Here is an 18,012-nt window from a genome sequence, read left to right as displayed (position 1 = left end):
TGAGCCGTGTTATTTTTTAAATAAAATGTTCTGTGTTGCATTCAATTTAGAATGCAGATACTCTGTTACTGCAAATGCGCAAACATTTCTCTACAGGAGCAAATTGTTTTGTCTTGTGTCCGCTAAAGACAATCAAACTCAAGCTCACAATATAAAAAGAATTGTTCCACATCAGAATAAATTTATTGTACATGTCTAAAATTTTTAAAAGGCTCTACAAAGTGAGCTCTGAACAGAAGTGGTTAGCGCTGGGCTGGTGTGCAATTTCAAAGTCAACAAAGCATACTGGCAATTCAACAGATGTCAGGGTAGGAGGCAAGCATTTTCACATAACCTCAGAGTGAGGAAGGCAGAAATGCAAACATTGCTATGCTACGTGGTTACTCTGCAATTCACACTTAAGTGCCTGGCAGAGGGTTCATTGAACCATTTTCGTATTGCTTCTCTACCATTCCAATCCTGAATGGTGTGTGGGGAAAAAGGAACACCTAAATCTTTCCGCTTGAGCTCTGATTTCTCTTATTTCATTATGATCATCATTTCTCCCTACGTAGGTGGGTGCCAACAAAATATTTTTGCATTCGGAAGAGAAAGTTGGTGATTGAAATTTCATAAATAGATCTCACTGCAAAGAAAACCGCCTTTGTTTCAAAATTTAAGTTGCTTGTTATTGTAATTCCTAGGTATTTAGTTAATTGACAGCCCTTAGATTTGTGCAATTTATCATATACCCAGAGTTTATCGGATTTGTTTTAGTACCCATGTGGATGACCTCGCACTTTTCTTTGTTTAGTGCCAATTTCCACTTTTCGCACCATACAGAAATTCTCTCTAGATCATTTTGTAATTGGAATTGATCGTCTGATGATTTTACTAGACTGTAAATTACAGCGTCATCTGCAAGCAATCTAAGGGGGCTGCTCAGATTATCACCTAGCCCTGTGACCACGCAATAATTGCACTGTTGGTGGCTGAGGTGGAAACTCCCCATGCAGTCCAGGGAGTATGTGCCTGTCATGGCTCGGGCACAGGGACTCAGGGCAATGGTTTACTGGGTGGGTAACCATTCCTGTGGCTGGGTAGGGCCAGATGGGAGAGCACCCATGTTTGGAGCGGGTGGCACCATTGAAGAAGATTCACTCATAAAGAAAATTAAGTTTTCTTTCACTGGTAGCTGCAGTGGCCCAGTAGTCTCTTCACTTGGGAAAGATGATGATGATAATGGAGAGAGCGATGACCCCGTAATGCTCCCTTCTCTGGCTATGACATGGAAAGAGGGACAAGCCAGTCAGCTGGAAGTGAACATTTCACCCAGTACATGGTCTACTCTGACTGATGGGGATACTGTTACTGCAATGAAACCATTAGTTTTTGTTGAAAACATTGAGGGCAAATTTGGGGCTGTTTAATCTCTGGGGAAAATATGAAATGGTTTGTTATTATGTAAAACTTTCTCTGCTATCCAATCTGCAGCTCTTCACGCGTGATCATCTGGGTAACATACCTGTGACCATTCCCCCTCAAAAAAATTGAACAGGGTCCAAGAATTATCTTCCACAGAGGTTGTAAGCTCCAAACAGATGAGGAACTCTGAAATAATCGCCATAAGTGAGTAATACATTTTATCAGACATGTACAGAAAGGGCCCAAGGCTGCTGTGGGTCCCAGGGCTGGTTGCTCTTCATCTGTCCCTGCACTCAGTGCAGATGGCTCCTGGCAGTTATGAAGCAAAAGAAGAATTGGGACAAGGCTCTTCCAGTGCCCCCAGAGGTGCCTGGTCCCCCCACTCATGCAATCAGATTCTGAGACGATGTGGTTCCATTTCCAGTGGTGACAGGTAGCAATCCTGAGGTGGTCCTGGCCCATTCATGTCTAACTTTGCCACTAGTTACATTATTATTCAGTGGAATTGTAGTATGTACTGCTGGAACAAAACCACCTTATTTCCTCCTCTTCTGCTGCTTGCAGTGCTCTTCAAGAAACGCACTTCACTGATGACCATTCTCCATTGCTCTATGCGGTCATCATACGTTTTGTCTAAACCATGCTGATCTGTACTTTGGTTCATACGTTGGTGAATATATTCTCATTTTTTCCTCATTAGAGGACAATGAAAGTCCAGGTGCAAATGACCTCATCAGTTACCATTTGCGTCGTTTACCTACCTCCAGCAGACCACTTACTTATACTGAATTGACCACATCAGTCCAACAACCCTCTCCCTCCCTTTTTCTCTCGATTGGAGACTTCAATACACACACCTCCTGTGGTACGGGTGGTACAAGGTGTCCAAAACGTGCATCCACACCCTGAAACTTCTGCTGCCCTTTCTACAGATTGATTAACGAAGATATGCAAATATTTGAATACATTATTCTACAAGTAAAACTAAAGAAAAAAGTCATATAAACATAAGTCTGCAAAGTTACGGAGCTATGGCTAATAAAAGATTTTGCCAGAAATTTAGCAACTTCGCTAATATGAAGCCATCACAAAGCTGTACGAGGTCAAAGTAAAGCATGATTTCTATATATTTTGCTGTTATCGATCTGGTGAATCTAATAAAATATATCTCAGATGTGTAGGTAGAGAACCTGTCTCCCGTAACACTCGAAATACTGCACTAATGGCTCGTGCATTGGGAATCCTCCAAGTTGGATAACATAAGCGATATTCATTAACTGCTGCCGTAGCATTACCGTCAGATTTGCCATAAACAAACACCATATTGGCATATTCCTCTGTCGTAAATTTGAAAGGCTTCCCTATTTCATAAATAATATACAAACTACAATGGTTACTATGTGTTTTCACTTAAATACACTGTTATTAGGTTGGTTGGTTGTTTGGGGAAGGAGACCAGACAGCGTGGTCATCGGTCTCACCGGATTAGAGAAGGATGGGGAAGGAAGTCGGCCGTGCCCTTTCAGAGAAACCATCCCGGCATTTGCCTGGAGTGATTTAGGGAAATCACGGAAAACCTAAATCAGGATGGCTGGATGCGGGATTGAACCGTCGTCCTCCCGAATGCGATGTTGTTATTATGTTCTTTCATTGAATAATACAGAAAATTCACTTGTTTCAAGGTTAGGAAATGACTGAAACAACTCACTTATGATTGCCAACGACGACATAAACGTTTCTACATTCTTAATGGAAAGTAAACAAATTTACTTGTATAATAATCTTTGCTTCTCTGGATGTTCTGGAAAACTACTGCAGATACACGTCTTGGACATGTTTTATTAGATTCACCAGACCAACAACAACAAAATAAATTGAAATCGTGTTTTACTTATATTTGCATATCTTCGTGAATCATCCTGTATATGTCCCCTCCACTGCCAGACCGAGCTTGTCAGCTTTAAGTTACTTAGTGCTATAGTTTGCTGTTTGCTCTAACAAAGTAATAAGGCACGGTGGGAGTATTATGTTTCCTTGCTGGGGATGCATGCCTCTTCATCTCAGATGTGGGTCAGGCTCCATGATCTTATGGGCCGCCAACATTCAACAGCTGTTCCGGGTCTTGTCCTTCAGGGCTTGTCTTCGTACCGATTCAGTGGCTCTTGCAGAATATCTTGCAACCCACTGTGCGACAGCATCAATGTCCTTTTCCGTCTGGCTACCTTTCTACTGCAGAAGCGAAGTTGACATCTGTTATGTTTCTCTCCCCATCAGGCTGAATCCTGTGATGAACCCTTCACTGACTGGAAACTACTTCAGGCTCTTGCCTTGGCCATGACACAGCCCCAAGCCCTGGTTTAATTAACAGTCAGATGATCCAACCCTAAATATTCTCCGAAGGCATCATCATCTCAGGGTCTTCATCTTCAACCGTCTTTTGCTCCAAGATGCCTTCCCCTCACAATGGCAAGACAGCGTAGTTATCCCGATCCTTAAGCCAGGCAAGAACCTAATGTCTCTTGATAGTTGCCAGCTGATTAGCTTGATCGATGTACTCAGTAAGGCGCATGAAACGATGGTTGCCTGCAGATTATGCTGGGTTCTAGACCCTTGGTGCCTCTTGTATCCTTATCAGTGTGGTTTGCAAAGGGATGATTTACAATCGACCATCTGCTTAGGTTGGAAATGGCAATCCAATAGGCTGCTTCTAAATACCAACACTTTGTCACAGTCTCTTTTATTATTATTACTATTATTATTACTTGCATAAGATGTATGACACTGCTTGGTGACATCACATTTTATTCAACCCTCATGGCTGGGGCTTCCGAAGACCACCTACCAATTTTTTATTCAGCAGTTTTTATCCCACCAGTTGTTCAGGGTTAGTCCGGAACTTCATGCAGCTCTGCACAGGTCCAAGAAAACGGTGTCACATGTGGTATTGTGTTGTGTGTCACATTTTTCATCAGCATTAATGAGGTGCTGACGTCTGCTGGGCCACTGGTCACCCATGCATTGTATGTCAATGATTTTTGCGTTTGGTACAGCTACCAACTTGGTAGCCTCTGCTGAATGCCAGCTCCAAGGTGCCATCCACTCTGCAGGGGCTCTTTCTCACGGTTTCCAGTTCTCTCCTATAAAATGCAGATCATGCTTTTCTGCCATAACACTGTTGTCCATTCTGACCTGGATCTATACTTCGGTACCCGGCACCTAGACGTTGTAGCGCAGTCTGATTTTGTGGGCTTCCTTTTGATAAAAATCTGATCTTGCTGCCCCATATGCATCACCTGAAGACTAACTACATGTGGAAGCTTAACGCTTTCTGCTTCCTTGCCTGCACATGTTGGTGTGCAGATGCTACTTTAACCTGTATATACCAGAACCTGGTTTCATCCTGACAGAACTGTGGTTGCCAGGTTTATGGGTCAATGGCTCCTTCAGCTTTAAAACTGTTAGACTAAGTGCACCATCATAGTATGCGAATGGCTGCTGGTGCCTTTTGGACTAGTCCCGTAGACGGTCTTCTGCTGAAGCGGGGTTCTTCCCACTTCAGATTCGAAGGTACCAGCTCTTAATCTCCTCTACAATCGCCATTCGACTATTCTGTGATTGTCCCACATATCCCATTCTCTTCACACACAAGAGAGGTCATCATTCTGATACACGCCCTCAGGTAGGATTACCAACTGGAATGCGACTTACTTCCCTCTGCAAGGACTCCCTCTCTGCTTGATAGATTGTGCTCCCCCTCTTTCCTCATGCACTCCCCCTCAGATGTTGCCCAGGCTATGGATTTGGATCAGACTCTTTCCTCAGTCCTAAAGTAGGCTCTGTCACCCTCATGATCTTTCAGCATCTGTTATGTCCAGTTCTTCAAGAGTTCCAGGGTGCTACCTTCTTTTACACTGACAGCTCTAAAACTGTGTATCAGACAGGTTATACTTTTACACCTTCTGCCACTGTGGAACGCCATTAGGTGCCGAGAACGTGTAGCGTGTTTACAGCAGAGGTGATAGATGTTAGCCGAGCCCTCCATTAAACAGGCCTCCCTTGAGTGTGTTTTAATATGTACTGACTCTATGAGCAGTCTCCAGGCTACTGACTGATGCTATTCGTGCCACCCTTTGGTCTCTGCTGTTCGTGACCTTGCTAACCTTCATCGTGCTGCCTGCTCAGTGGTCTTTCTCTGGGTCCCAAGTCATCTGGGTTTCCCGGGGAATGAACTGAGCAACCATTTGGCTAGAGGAGCCCTTACTCACTCTCTGTTCACTTTGCCGACCCCAGGTACAGATTTGCGGGTGCACACAAAAACTGTGTGTGCTCAAATGGTGCCTTTCCTTCTGCTTCTTCTGGAAGAAATCCACAGTCTTATGTCTCCTCTGCACCAGTCACACCAGATTACGTGTTAATTTTGGCAAATAGAAGGAACCGTTAAACATATTGCTCTGAAATTTGGACTACATGTTCAGTGAATACTTCTCTACAAAGTTATAATGCCTTGTTAAGAAATATTTATTGGTTTTTGTATTACAACTTTTTTAAACAAATGCTTATTTTTTCCTCTTAAATTTTGCACTTTTTCTTCTATAACTCTTGAATTATACAATATTTTTTTACAATTTGTTATAAAAATGAAGGAAAAGAAGTAAACAATATTGTGTATAAATTTCATTGATATACTGTTAGCGAGAAAATGTTCCTCAAAGATGAAAATTTTAAAGTTACGGGAAATGGCTTCCAAAGTTTTTTAATACATTCTTGCCCCGTATGATGGATTATCAGCATCTTCTTCTTTTTCCAGTGTTAAGTTTCCTTTTCACTGGTCTTTTCTTCCCTTTTATTGCATGTTGTAGGCTTTTGCCTTTTCTTCCTGCACCTCTTAGTCTTTCTTCATCAATTAGGTGCATTATGGAAATGATGATGTGTCCTGGTTGGAAACCCAAACATTTCAGCACATCACATTTGATAATGTTTCCTTCATTGTATGTTGCCACTGCATCATACACCCCAAAATGCAATGTTTGTATCTGTACAAACACTCTTTTGGGAATCCTAATCCAAATTAAATTATTTACACTTCCATTTGGATTTTGTGTTTTCCCATGTAAACACTTTTCCAATAAACTTGACTGTGATAAATCTCTGAATATGGGCTTAATTACATCAATTACAGCATTTGGCAAACTGTTTCTATGGGTATACTCCTTTCCTGATTGGTACTTACACCATGAGTCATCACCTGTGGGGCACAGTGCATGTTGTGGGTGCCCATTTGTTGATGCAGTATGAAAAAATAATGCCCATACTGCTTTCCTCATGTGCTTAATGCTTCTTGTATTTTGCCTAATTGCACACCCATAATACCTCTGCAATCTATCAATTGCTTCATCTGTCAATCAGGGTCTCGCCATCACTAAGCTTCTGGGATCCTAATGTCTGCTTTAGTTTGCGCAAGCGAGCCTCCATGCACTTCTGCACATGTCCAATGCACTCCTGCTTTTTAATGTGAATTTCATTGCCATAAAGTTTGAGTTCCTCTACAGCTTTATATCCCTTAGAATCACCATCTCCTAGATGGTTAGTGTATTTACGTTGTACACTCCTGTGAATGGAAAAAATTGCTTTCACTCCCTCTATTTCCATCGCTCCACTAGTGCCATGAAAATTTGCTTCACAACTTTCACTATGTTCGTCCTTGGTATTGACCTTGCATCTAAAATGTTTTGAGAGAATAGCAACATCAATTACTTTGCAACTGTCTCCACTGGTAGCTGTCACAACTCTATTTAGAGATTTATGACTTCTACGTTGCCATGACCCATCTAAAGCAACAGTTAAATCTCTACAATTCCCATTATCTGTCACACCTCCTTCAACTGCGTTCTTCATTGTTGCTTGAGCAATATCTTCAGCAGGAGATCCCACCAATTCATTACAAAATGCAAACTTGGTTGGTGGTTTTGGCAAGTTCATAGCTCAACATAACATTGTCCCTTGCAGCACTTCCCTTGCCAGTGCAACGCAAGCTATACACTAGCCTAACATTTATATCATCCACCTTCTTTCCACTATTACCACTACGAGGAATACTGTTAGAATTAGAAAATGAAACCTCTGCAGCACATTTGTTACACTTCAGTAACATTTTACATGCCAAACCAATGTGAAGTTATTTTCAATCCCAGTCCTCTTTCTTTGCAAACTTGGCATAATACATTATGTTTCAAAATATTAGAGAGCAAGGAAATGTTAACTATTTCATTCACATCATTACTGTCAGTTCCATAGTTTTCAAATTTTTCTTTGCTGTCACAAAGTTTCTTGCTGGAAGAAGTTCTATCACATTCATTTGGAGTAGTCGGTGTAACAGTCTGAGCAACATCTCCCTTCAAAACAACAAAAGATTTCTTCTTCCACTCATTGTGCCTTTTCTTAAACACTCGGTTGCTGAAACGGGGCATATTGATATCCACAAACCAAATACACAAAATTGAACAGCTAAACAACACAAAGCAAACTCCCAAGTCAACACAGACAGTATAGCGTTTATGTTTACCGATATGAACAGTCACTTGTCACAGAGATGAAGCCATACAACATTGGAAGAGAAAACACTGTCTAATTCCGCAGATGCCCTGCTTGCAGCCAGCGAGGGGCGCCGTCAGAGGTGACATACCAAGTCGCTACAACCATTTACGCAGCGAGTCAACTTTGCAGCGATAAAAAACACTCTTAGAATTCACTTAGAAGGGTGAAACTTGATTTGTTTTATTCAGAAAACTCCAAATAATTTTATAATGAAAAAACCAAAAAACGTTAATTTTGTCATTTTCATCGTTCTGGCTCCCCTTAACTATAGTTTTCTTTTGTGTAACGAGCCACCCCCACATTGTAGTCGTGGGGCCTTACAGACAGTAGCTCATATTTTGGTGGAATGCCCTGTCCTAAGTAAGGATTTCTGGAATCATTCCCTCTAATATTGGTGGACGATTTACAGATGGTTGAACAGCTTCTCAGTTTTCTCTGTGAAATAGGATTTAATCCTCAGTTGCAAGGTTTTCATCTACCTGTGGGAGTAGGCAAGGTCTCGGTGATCCCTGAACCTACTTCCTTGGCCAGGCTATTCTTTCATCCCTCTTTTACTCTGTTTTAGTTGCTTTTAGATTTGGTTTGCCTCCTTTCTGCAATGCCACAATTTTCTATTCTGGATGTTGCACTTTTTTCAATAGTGGACGCTGTTTACTGTAAAGGAACAGGTGTGGGACAGCTGTGAGTGGGGAGTTTCCTGTTGCATGCAGATCCCTGTGAATACTCACCTGCTGACTTCCCTAACTTCTTCATCTTGCTGTTATTATTGACAGCACAAAAGATGTCCAAAGTCTTCTCGCTTTTAGTGTTATGAATGTCCCAACTAGATTAGAAAATGTTCTTTGTGACTGATACCTTGTTGTTTGGTCTTACACCCCCCCCCCCCCCCCTTCTAGTAGCACATTGCGTATGCTCTACAGTATGCCAACTCCAACCAGGTGTAGCACAGTCGCACAGCCTCCTGGCCAGCTCATGAACATCTGCTGCAATCCTTTTACAAATCTGTAACATTAAACAGTAGGTAGCCCAAATGTCACATCACAGTACCGGATGACTGGAAAAGAACTCTCTAGTTTTAAGTATAAATTTGATGGGGAAATTAATGAAAAATTACATCAATGAGTACATACCATGAAAGAGAATTCCTTCAAGTTTTGTTTAATGTTATTAGATGTCAACATGGGATCCATTTGTTGTCCTGGACGTGTTGTGACGATATTCCACTTCAAACCACATATTCACCAACATTTCAGGTGTAACTGTTCCAACTGCCATGACGATTCTTTCCTGTAAATAATTGATGTTTCTGATCTTTTCACTGTACACAACATTTTTTATGTGGCCTCATAAGAAAAAGTCCAGTGGTGTTAAGTCTGGGCTTCGTGGTGGCCAAGTTATTGGGCCACCCATACCTATCCACTGTCCTAGTAACCAAGTGTCAAGAGCCGCACGCATGTGGTTACTGTAATGAGGTGGGGCGCCATCTTGTTGGAAAAACACAAGCCCCTTTTCTGCCACAATATCGTCCATTTGGGGAAAGGCGTACTCTGTCAACATGCCACAGTGGACTTCCCCGTTTACTGCTTTTTCTACAAAAATGAAAAGACCAATCATACGATCTTCCATCATACTGCACCAGACATTAACTTTGGGAGAGTCACGTTGATGAATAACTTCATGTAGATGCTCTGTCCCCCCAAATTTTGCAGTTATGATGATTAACTGTTCCACTGACATAAAATGTAGCCTCATCACAGAGAAGAGAATCTTTTTCAAAAAAATGACATCATCATCAATTCTGTGTTGAAAGTCAACAGCAAACTCATACCTTTCAATTTTATCAGTAGGTTTTATTCCATGTAACAGTTATAATTTGTAGGTGTGCTTAAGTCTTTTACGCACAACATCATACACAGTAGCTTTAGGCACTCCTAATTGTAGACTACGTCTGGTCAATGACTTCTTTGGGCTCCAAACACATGAAACACGGATCTGTTCAACATCTTCAGAAGTTCTCCGTCTACCTAGTGATTTTGCTTTCAAAACACTATCAGTTTCCTTGAAAGACTTGTCAGTGGTGGGTAGTTTTTGCTGTAGGTGGTTCACCACCATACTGACGTCTAAAATTATGTTGCACTGTTATAACTGACTCAGTTTTCACAAGCCAAATAACACACTGCACTTTCTGTTGTGGAGTACACATTGTTGCTGAGTTGCTCTGGACTGCACTGCATGCACGCCTGGACTGAACTGAGGAAACAGAGGAAGAAAACAGCACTGGTGCTGTCTCGAGGTCAAGCAGACCTGCCAACTGCAGGGGAGCCAAACTTGGAGAGTTGATGAATCAAACACCACAAACTAGAGTAGTGTATGTCACTTTGCATGGATTCTAGACCACATTCAAACTATGGAGTTCTTTTTCGAACACTCTGTATTTTGATTGTAACGTTAACCATAATGAATTGCTGCTCTGAGGCACTAACCAATAGCAAAGTGTGATGAGAAAAGAACTGTTTTGCAGTTAGCAGCAAATTCCACCACAACGGCAATTCTGAGAACCACCACCCCTTCCCCTCACTCCCAATCACATGCTGAGTAATTGCTTCCTAACCTATCTTACACAGTATCTCTGGCCACCTCCGATTTCTTTCTGTTGGAAGATAGGCACTTCTATCTGATGATGAATAGTACACATGCACATTTAACAGTACAGAGAATTTTATTAGTTTTTGGGCTACTACTACTCCCCTCACTCAGTCACAACAATATTCCAGCGTCGCGTAAATTCTGGAGAATGGCAGAAGGAGAGAGTACGTTGATGAGGAAGCTCTCACCTATTAATTATATGTTGGAGGAGTCAACTGGCCTGTGTCTTATAGTAGGCAATCAATCTTTTGAGTCATGCTGTAGAGTAACACTCAGTGACTGGATACTGAACATCCCAACATTTCTTCTGTGTGCATTCACACATTCAGTTAGCTGGGTAGTGACCGTGCTTGTACAGGCTGTCCAGGAAGGAATGGCCAGTATTCAGGGGTATGACAGGAACAATCATTCGAAGCAAAAAAGTTAAGTAACCCTAAGTTCTAAAACACATATCTAAAGAGCTGTGAGCACCTTTTCAGTAAGAGAGATATGTTTCACAGTAGTGAATATGAACAAGTACTCATAGCTCTAAAGGTATGCATTTTAGAGCCAGTGTTTAACAGACTTTTTTGCTTCGAATGATGGTTCCCTGTCATATGCATGAATACTGACCATTTCTCCTGGGGCATTTTGTATGTACAGCTCTGCAGTGAACAAATGAGAAGGTAAACAAGGAGAGTAATTTTGTATATTATTCTTTTTCAATGTTATGTGATTTGCCAGTGATGTGTCTGAAGTACATGGTTGTGATGGGTAAATGGGAGCAGACACAATTGCAGGAGTAGGAATTTTGATGTAGGAAATGCAGTTTCAGAATGTCACGCAGTTTGATAAGGATGCTGGCAATGTGATCGAATGTGACAGTATGAGGTATGGTGAGCATATCAAGAAGAGACCATCTCATTAGAGCCTGATCTGAGAAAGTCATTGGCCTGGCAGAGTTATCTATTGCACAATGTAAGATCTGCATGGCGAAAGCGTGCTTCCCACTCTTTTAGAAGTGGGAGCTGTGCTGTTGGAGGTACGGAGGAAATGACTGTACAGGAGATTTGTTTATGGTGCAATGTCAGTTGCCTGCTTGTGTGAGAGAGATCTGATGTAGGTATTGACCGAATTGGCATTAGACCATATGGGATTGTCACAGATACCTAGTTTGTAGGGAAGGAGTGTCTGACACAGAAGGGATATTGATGATTGTGGATAAGAGCCTCGGTGACGATAAGGTCAACAACTATGAAGGTGGCTTTGTATTTGGAGAAGAATCAAGCTACATCATGAAAAGGAGTTAAGCTGTTTAAGGCAGTGGAGTAGTTCTTGATCATGACTTCAGACCACAAAGACACAATTAAGGAATCTGTATCAGGTCAGGAGACACAGCTTCTGGAAGTTAAGAAATTCCTCTCCCATGTGACTGTAGACATACTGGTTCCCAGTGCTGTCCTGATTTTTTTGTTGGTCTGACTAATGAAGGTGAAGAATATTTGGGTAAGGATGAAACTGGCTAATGTGAGAATAAATGAGGTTTCTTGGAAATTTTCATGTAGGCATAATGAGGTATCTCAAACTGAATTACCTCCTCTATGTCAATGAACATTGACTCCAAAAACACTGATCACCCAAAACACAACTCTTATTTTCTTCTGGTAAACCTTGCGGGATGTAAGGTCGTGGTCCATGAAACTCTTCAGCTCCTAACGTTTCGTCCAGTGCTTCGCTGGACATCTTCAGAGGGGTGTTTCTCCTCCGGTGAGTCTTGCCGAGTCGGCAACGAAACGATAGGAGCTGAAGAGTTTCATGGACCACGACCTTACATCCCGCAAGGTTTACCAGAAGATATTTCATCCGGTCGTGAAAGCCTTCATACTATGACAACTCTTATTTTTCTCATGACATACTGAAAGCCTTGGATCGAGGCAGTCTGGTAGATGAAATAGATGCAGTATTTCTCAATTTCCAAAAACTATTTGACTCAAGACCACATCTACACCTATCGCCAAAAATATGAGCATATGGGGTATCAAGTGAAATTTGTGCTGGACTGAGGATTTTTTGGTAGGGAGGATGCAATATGTTGTCCTGGATGGATAGTCATCGTCAGATGTACAAATAACTTCACGTGTGCCCCAGGGAAGTAAGTTGGGACCATTGCTGTTCATGTCATATATTAATGAACTTGTGGATAATATTAATACTAACACAGACTTTCCACAGATGATGCAGAGATTTATAGTAAAGTACTGTCTGAAAGAAGCTGCATAAATTTTCAGTCGGATCTTACAATATTTCAGAAAGCTGCAGAGATTGGCAACATGCTTAAATGTTCAGAAATGTAAAATTGTGTGCTTCACAAAACGAAAAAACATAGTAGCCTATGACTGTAATATCAATGAGTCACTGTTGGAATCAGCCATACAAATACCTGGATGTAACTCTTTGCAGGGATATGAAATGGAATGATCACATAGGCTCAGTTGTAGGTAAGGCATGTGGTAGATTTGGCTTATTGGTAGACTAGTGAGGAAATGAAATCATTCTCGGAGGGAGATTGCTTACAAATACTTGTGTGAGCCATTCTAGAATACTACTCAAATTTGTGGGACCTGAACTAAATAGGATTAACGTGGGATGGTGAACGTACAGTATATAGAGAAGGGCACCATGAATGGTCACAGGTTTGTTTGATTCATGGGAGGGTCACAGAGATGTTGAAGAAATTAAACTGTGGAAGTAGTATCTTGAAGATAGACATAAACTATCCCGGGAAAGCCTGCTAACAACTTTTCAAGAACTGGCATTAGATGGTGACTCTAGGAATTTACTACAATGCCCTATTTATCACTCAGATAGGAATCATGAGGACAACATTAGAATAATTACAGCACACACAGAGGTATTTAAGCAATCATTCTTCCTGTGCTCCTTACATGACTAGAATGAGAAGAAATCCTAATAACTACTACAATGGGATGCACACTCTGCCAGGCACTTCACATGATTTGCAGAGTATAGATGGACAGGATTATGAATAGCTTTGAGGTAATCTAGGAGGTTGTGAAGCAGCCATTGAAGTTGTAGAATCTTTGAACATACTGTATGGATTCTGAAAACATTGATCATGCAAAGCTCAACTCCCACTTTCCTAACATAACATCTTGAACACCATGAATCAAGGCAATTTGGTAAATGCAGTATTTCCTAACTTCCAAGAAGAATTTCATTTAGTACCATCCCAACTCTTGTGCCTGCATTGATAATTTCTTGGTAGGGAGAATGCAGCATGTGACCCCAGGTGTGCTAGGGAAGTGTGTTGGGACCTGTGCTGCTAATGTGTATTAAGAACCAGAGACTTTTTGTGAATGCTGCAATATCTGTAATGAAGTAAAAGCTGAAAAAAGTTGCACAAGAATTCAGTCAGATCTTGATAAGATTTAAAAGTGGTGCAAAGAAATGTTGAGAAATGTAAAATTATGTTCTTCTCAAAACAGAAAAAAATATTCTATGCCGGAGAGCCACAATTGGAATTGGTTAGTTCATACAAATAGCTGGTTTAACAATATGTGAAATAAGAAATGGATTGATCACATATGCTCAGTCGTAGCGAATGGAGGTGGTGGACTTCAGCCTTGGTAGGATACTGGGAAAATTCAGTGAGTCTAAAAAGGAAATTGCTTACAAAACACACACATAACCAATTCTAGAGTACTCCTCGTGTCTGTGTGTGTGTGTGTGTGTGTGTGTTGTGTGTGTGTGCGGGCGGGCGGGCGGGCGGGACCCTTTCCAAATTGGACTAACAGGAGCTATTGCACAATAGTAATGGCAAATCCTGGATGGAACAATACGTACGAAAGGGAAAGGCAAACACTCACATATAGCAGACTGACGTGTGGATATTGTACACAGATGAAGGATGACATTAATGATCACAGGCTATTTGACCTATGAGAGAGTGTCACAGAGACGTTAAAAAACCTGGGTGTGCAGATGCTTGGAGATAGACAACTATCCCACAAAGTCCTACTTACAAAGTTTCGAGACTCATTATTAATTGAGTAATCCAGCAATGTACTACAGCCTCCTAGGTGTGTATTACTTCTGTAAGGACCACAAAGACAAGATGAGATAGTTACAGCACACACGTAGGCAATTAAGCAATCATTCCTTCCGCACTCTGTTTGCAAATGGAACAGAAAGAAACACTAATAAAGGTGTGTTTACGCCTGTGCACCTTGTGTGCCTGTGTTTGCCTCACATGCAGGAAGAGGCATGCCTCTTTCTCACCACTAGTGATCAAGATGTTATGTTATATCTTTGGATAAAACCACAAAGGTGAACTTCAGTGCCTGATTTAATAGTCCTTACAGGATATGATGATAATGTCAAGTGATATTCCTGCTTACAGACTGGTACACAATAATTCCTAATGTAATTTCAGTTAAACTGTTTGCAGAATTACCACACTGAGTGAACAGTAAAAAATATATTTCTTTTTGGTTGTACTTACGAAAAGGGAAAGCCTGGCCTGCTGCTCCAAACTCTCCTTCATTTCTTCTCTGAAGTATGCTGCTAGGTACAGGAATTTCTTTTGCTTCAATTAACAATGTATTGTCAATTAAAATCACTGAACTTATTCATACAAAGCAAAAATAATCTGCATTTACAACAATTTCAATTGGAAATGAAAATAATTGAACTTCCCTTTGTTACTGCCTTTGAAGTGGATACTTTTTTGGGAAACATTCCACGTGGGAAAACTATATCTAAAATCGAAGATGATGAGACTTACCAAACAAAAGTGCTGACAGGTCGATAGACACACAAACAAACACAAACATACACACAAAATTCAAGCTTTCGCAACAAACGGTTGCTTCATCAGGAAAGAGGGAACGAGAGGGAAAGACGAAAGGATGTGGGTTTTAAGGGAGAGGGTAAGGAGTCATTCCATTCCCGGGAGCGGAAAGACTTACCTTAGGGGGAAAGAAGGGGTATACACTCGCACATACACAGACAAGCAGACATTTGTAAAGGCAAAGAGTTTGGGCAGAGACGTCAGTCGAGGCGGAAGTACAGAGGCAAAGATGATGTTGAAAGACAGGTGAGGTATGAGTGGCGGCAAATTGAAATTAGCGGAGATTGAGGCCTGGCGGATAACGAGAAGAGAGGATATACTGAAGGGCAAGTTCCCATCTCCGGAGTTCTGACATGTTGGTATTAGTGGGAAGTATCCAGATAACCCGGACGGTGTAACACTGTGCCAAGATGTGCTGGCCGTGCACCAAGGCATGTTTAGCCACAGGGTGATCCTCATTACCAACAAACACTGTCTGCCTGTGTCCATTCATGCGAATGGACAGTTTGTTGCTGGTCATTCCCACATAGAAAGCTTCACAGTGTAGGCAGGTCAGTTGGTAAATCACGTGGGTGCTTTCACACGTGGCTCTGCCTTTGATCGTGTACACCTTCCGGGTTACAGGACTGGAGTAGGTGGTGGTGGGAGGGTGCATGGGACAGGTTTTACACCAGGGGCGGTTACAAGGGTAGGAGCCAGAGGGTAGGGAAGGTGGTTTGGGGATTTCATAGGGATGAACTAAGAGGTTACGAAGGTCAGGTGGACGGCGGAAAGACACTCTTGGTGGAGTGGGGAGGATTTCATGAAGGATGGATCTCATTTCAGGGCAGGATTTGAGGAAGTCGTATCCCTGCTGGAGAGCCACATTCAGAGTCTGATCCAGTCCCGCAAAGTATCCTGTCAGAAGTGGGGCACTTTTGGGGTTCTTCTGTAGGAGGTTCTGGGTTTGAGGAGATGGGGAAGTGGCTCTGGTTATTTGCTTCTGTACCAGGTCGGGAGGGTAGTTGCAGGATGCGAAAGCTGTCTTCAGGTTGTTGGTGTAATGGTTCAGGGATTCCAGACTGGAGCAGATTCGTTTGCCACGAAGACCTAGGCTGTAGCGAAGGGACCGTTTGATGTGGAATGGGTGGCAGCTGTCATAATGGAGGTACTGTTGCTTGTTGGTGGGTTTGATGTGGACGGACATGTGAAGCTGGCCATTGGACAGGTGGAGGTCAACGTCAAGGAAAGTGGCATGGGATTTGGAGTAGGACCAGGTGAATCTGATGGAACCAAAGGAGTTGAGGTTGGAGAGGAAATTCTGGAGTTCTTCTTCACTGTGAGTCCAGATCATGAAGATGTCATCAATAAATCTGTACCAAACTTTGGGTTGGCAGGCCTGGGTAACCAAGAAGGCTTCCTCTAAGCGACCCATGAATAGGTTGGCATACAAGGGGGCCATCCTGGTGCCCATGGCTGTTCCCTTTAATTGTTGGTATGTCTGGCCTTCGAAAGTGAAGAAGTTGTGGGTCAGGATGAAGCTGGCTAAGGTAATGAGGAAAGACATTTTTGGTAGGGTGGCAGGTGATCGGCGTGAAAGGAAGTGCTCCATCGCAGCGAGGCGTTGGACGTGCGGAATATTTGTGTATAAGGAAGTGGCATCAATGGTTACAAGGATGGTTTCCGGGGGTAACAGACTGGGTAGGGATTCCAGGCGTACGAGGAAGTGGTTGGTGTCTTTGATGAAGGATGGGAGACTGCATGTAATGGGTTGAAGGTGTTGATCTACGTAGGCAGAGATACGTTCTGTGGGAGCTTGCTAGCCAGCTACAATGGGACGGCCGGGATTGTTGTAGTGTTGTCTGAAAGCTGACGCAGTCCCTCAGCCACATACTCCCGATGATCAAGTACCACGGTTGTGGAACCCTTGTCCGCCGGAAGAATGACGATGGATCGGTCAGCCTTCAGATCATGGATAGCCTGGGCTTCAGCAGTGGTGATGTTGGGAGTATGATTAAGGTTTTTTAAGAAGGATTGAGAGGCAAGGCTGGAAGTCAGAAATTCCTGGAAAGTTTGGAGAGGGTGATTTTGAGAAAGACGAGGTGGGTCCCCCTGTGACAGAGGACGGAACTGTTCCAGGCAGAGTTCAATTTGGATAGTGTCTTGGGGAGTTGGACCATTAGGAGTAGGATTAGGGTCATTTTTCTTCGTGGCAAAGTGATATTTCCAGCAGAGAGTATGGGTGTAGGTCAGTAAATCTTTGACAAGGGCTGTTTGGTTGAATCTGGGAGTGGGGCTGAAGGTGAGGCCTTTGGATAGGACAGAGGTTTCGGATTGGGAAAGTGGTTTGGAGGAAAGGTTAACTACTGAATTAGGGTGTCGTGGTTCCAGATTGTGTTGATTGGAATTTTGAGGTTTTGGGGGGAGTGGAGCTGGAAGTGGGAGATTGAGTAGATGGGAGAGACTCGGTCTGTGTGCAATGAGAGGAGGTTGAGGTTTGCTGGAAAGGTTGTGAAGGGTGAGTGAGTTGCCTTTCTGGA

The sequence above is a fragment of the Schistocerca piceifrons genome, chromosome 6 (assembly GCF_021461385.2).
Source record: "Schistocerca piceifrons isolate TAMUIC-IGC-003096 chromosome 6, iqSchPice1.1, whole genome shotgun sequence".
Lineage (NCBI taxonomy): Eukaryota > Metazoa > Arthropoda > Insecta > Orthoptera > Acrididae > Schistocerca > Schistocerca piceifrons.
This window is presented reverse-complemented; position numbering follows the sequence as displayed.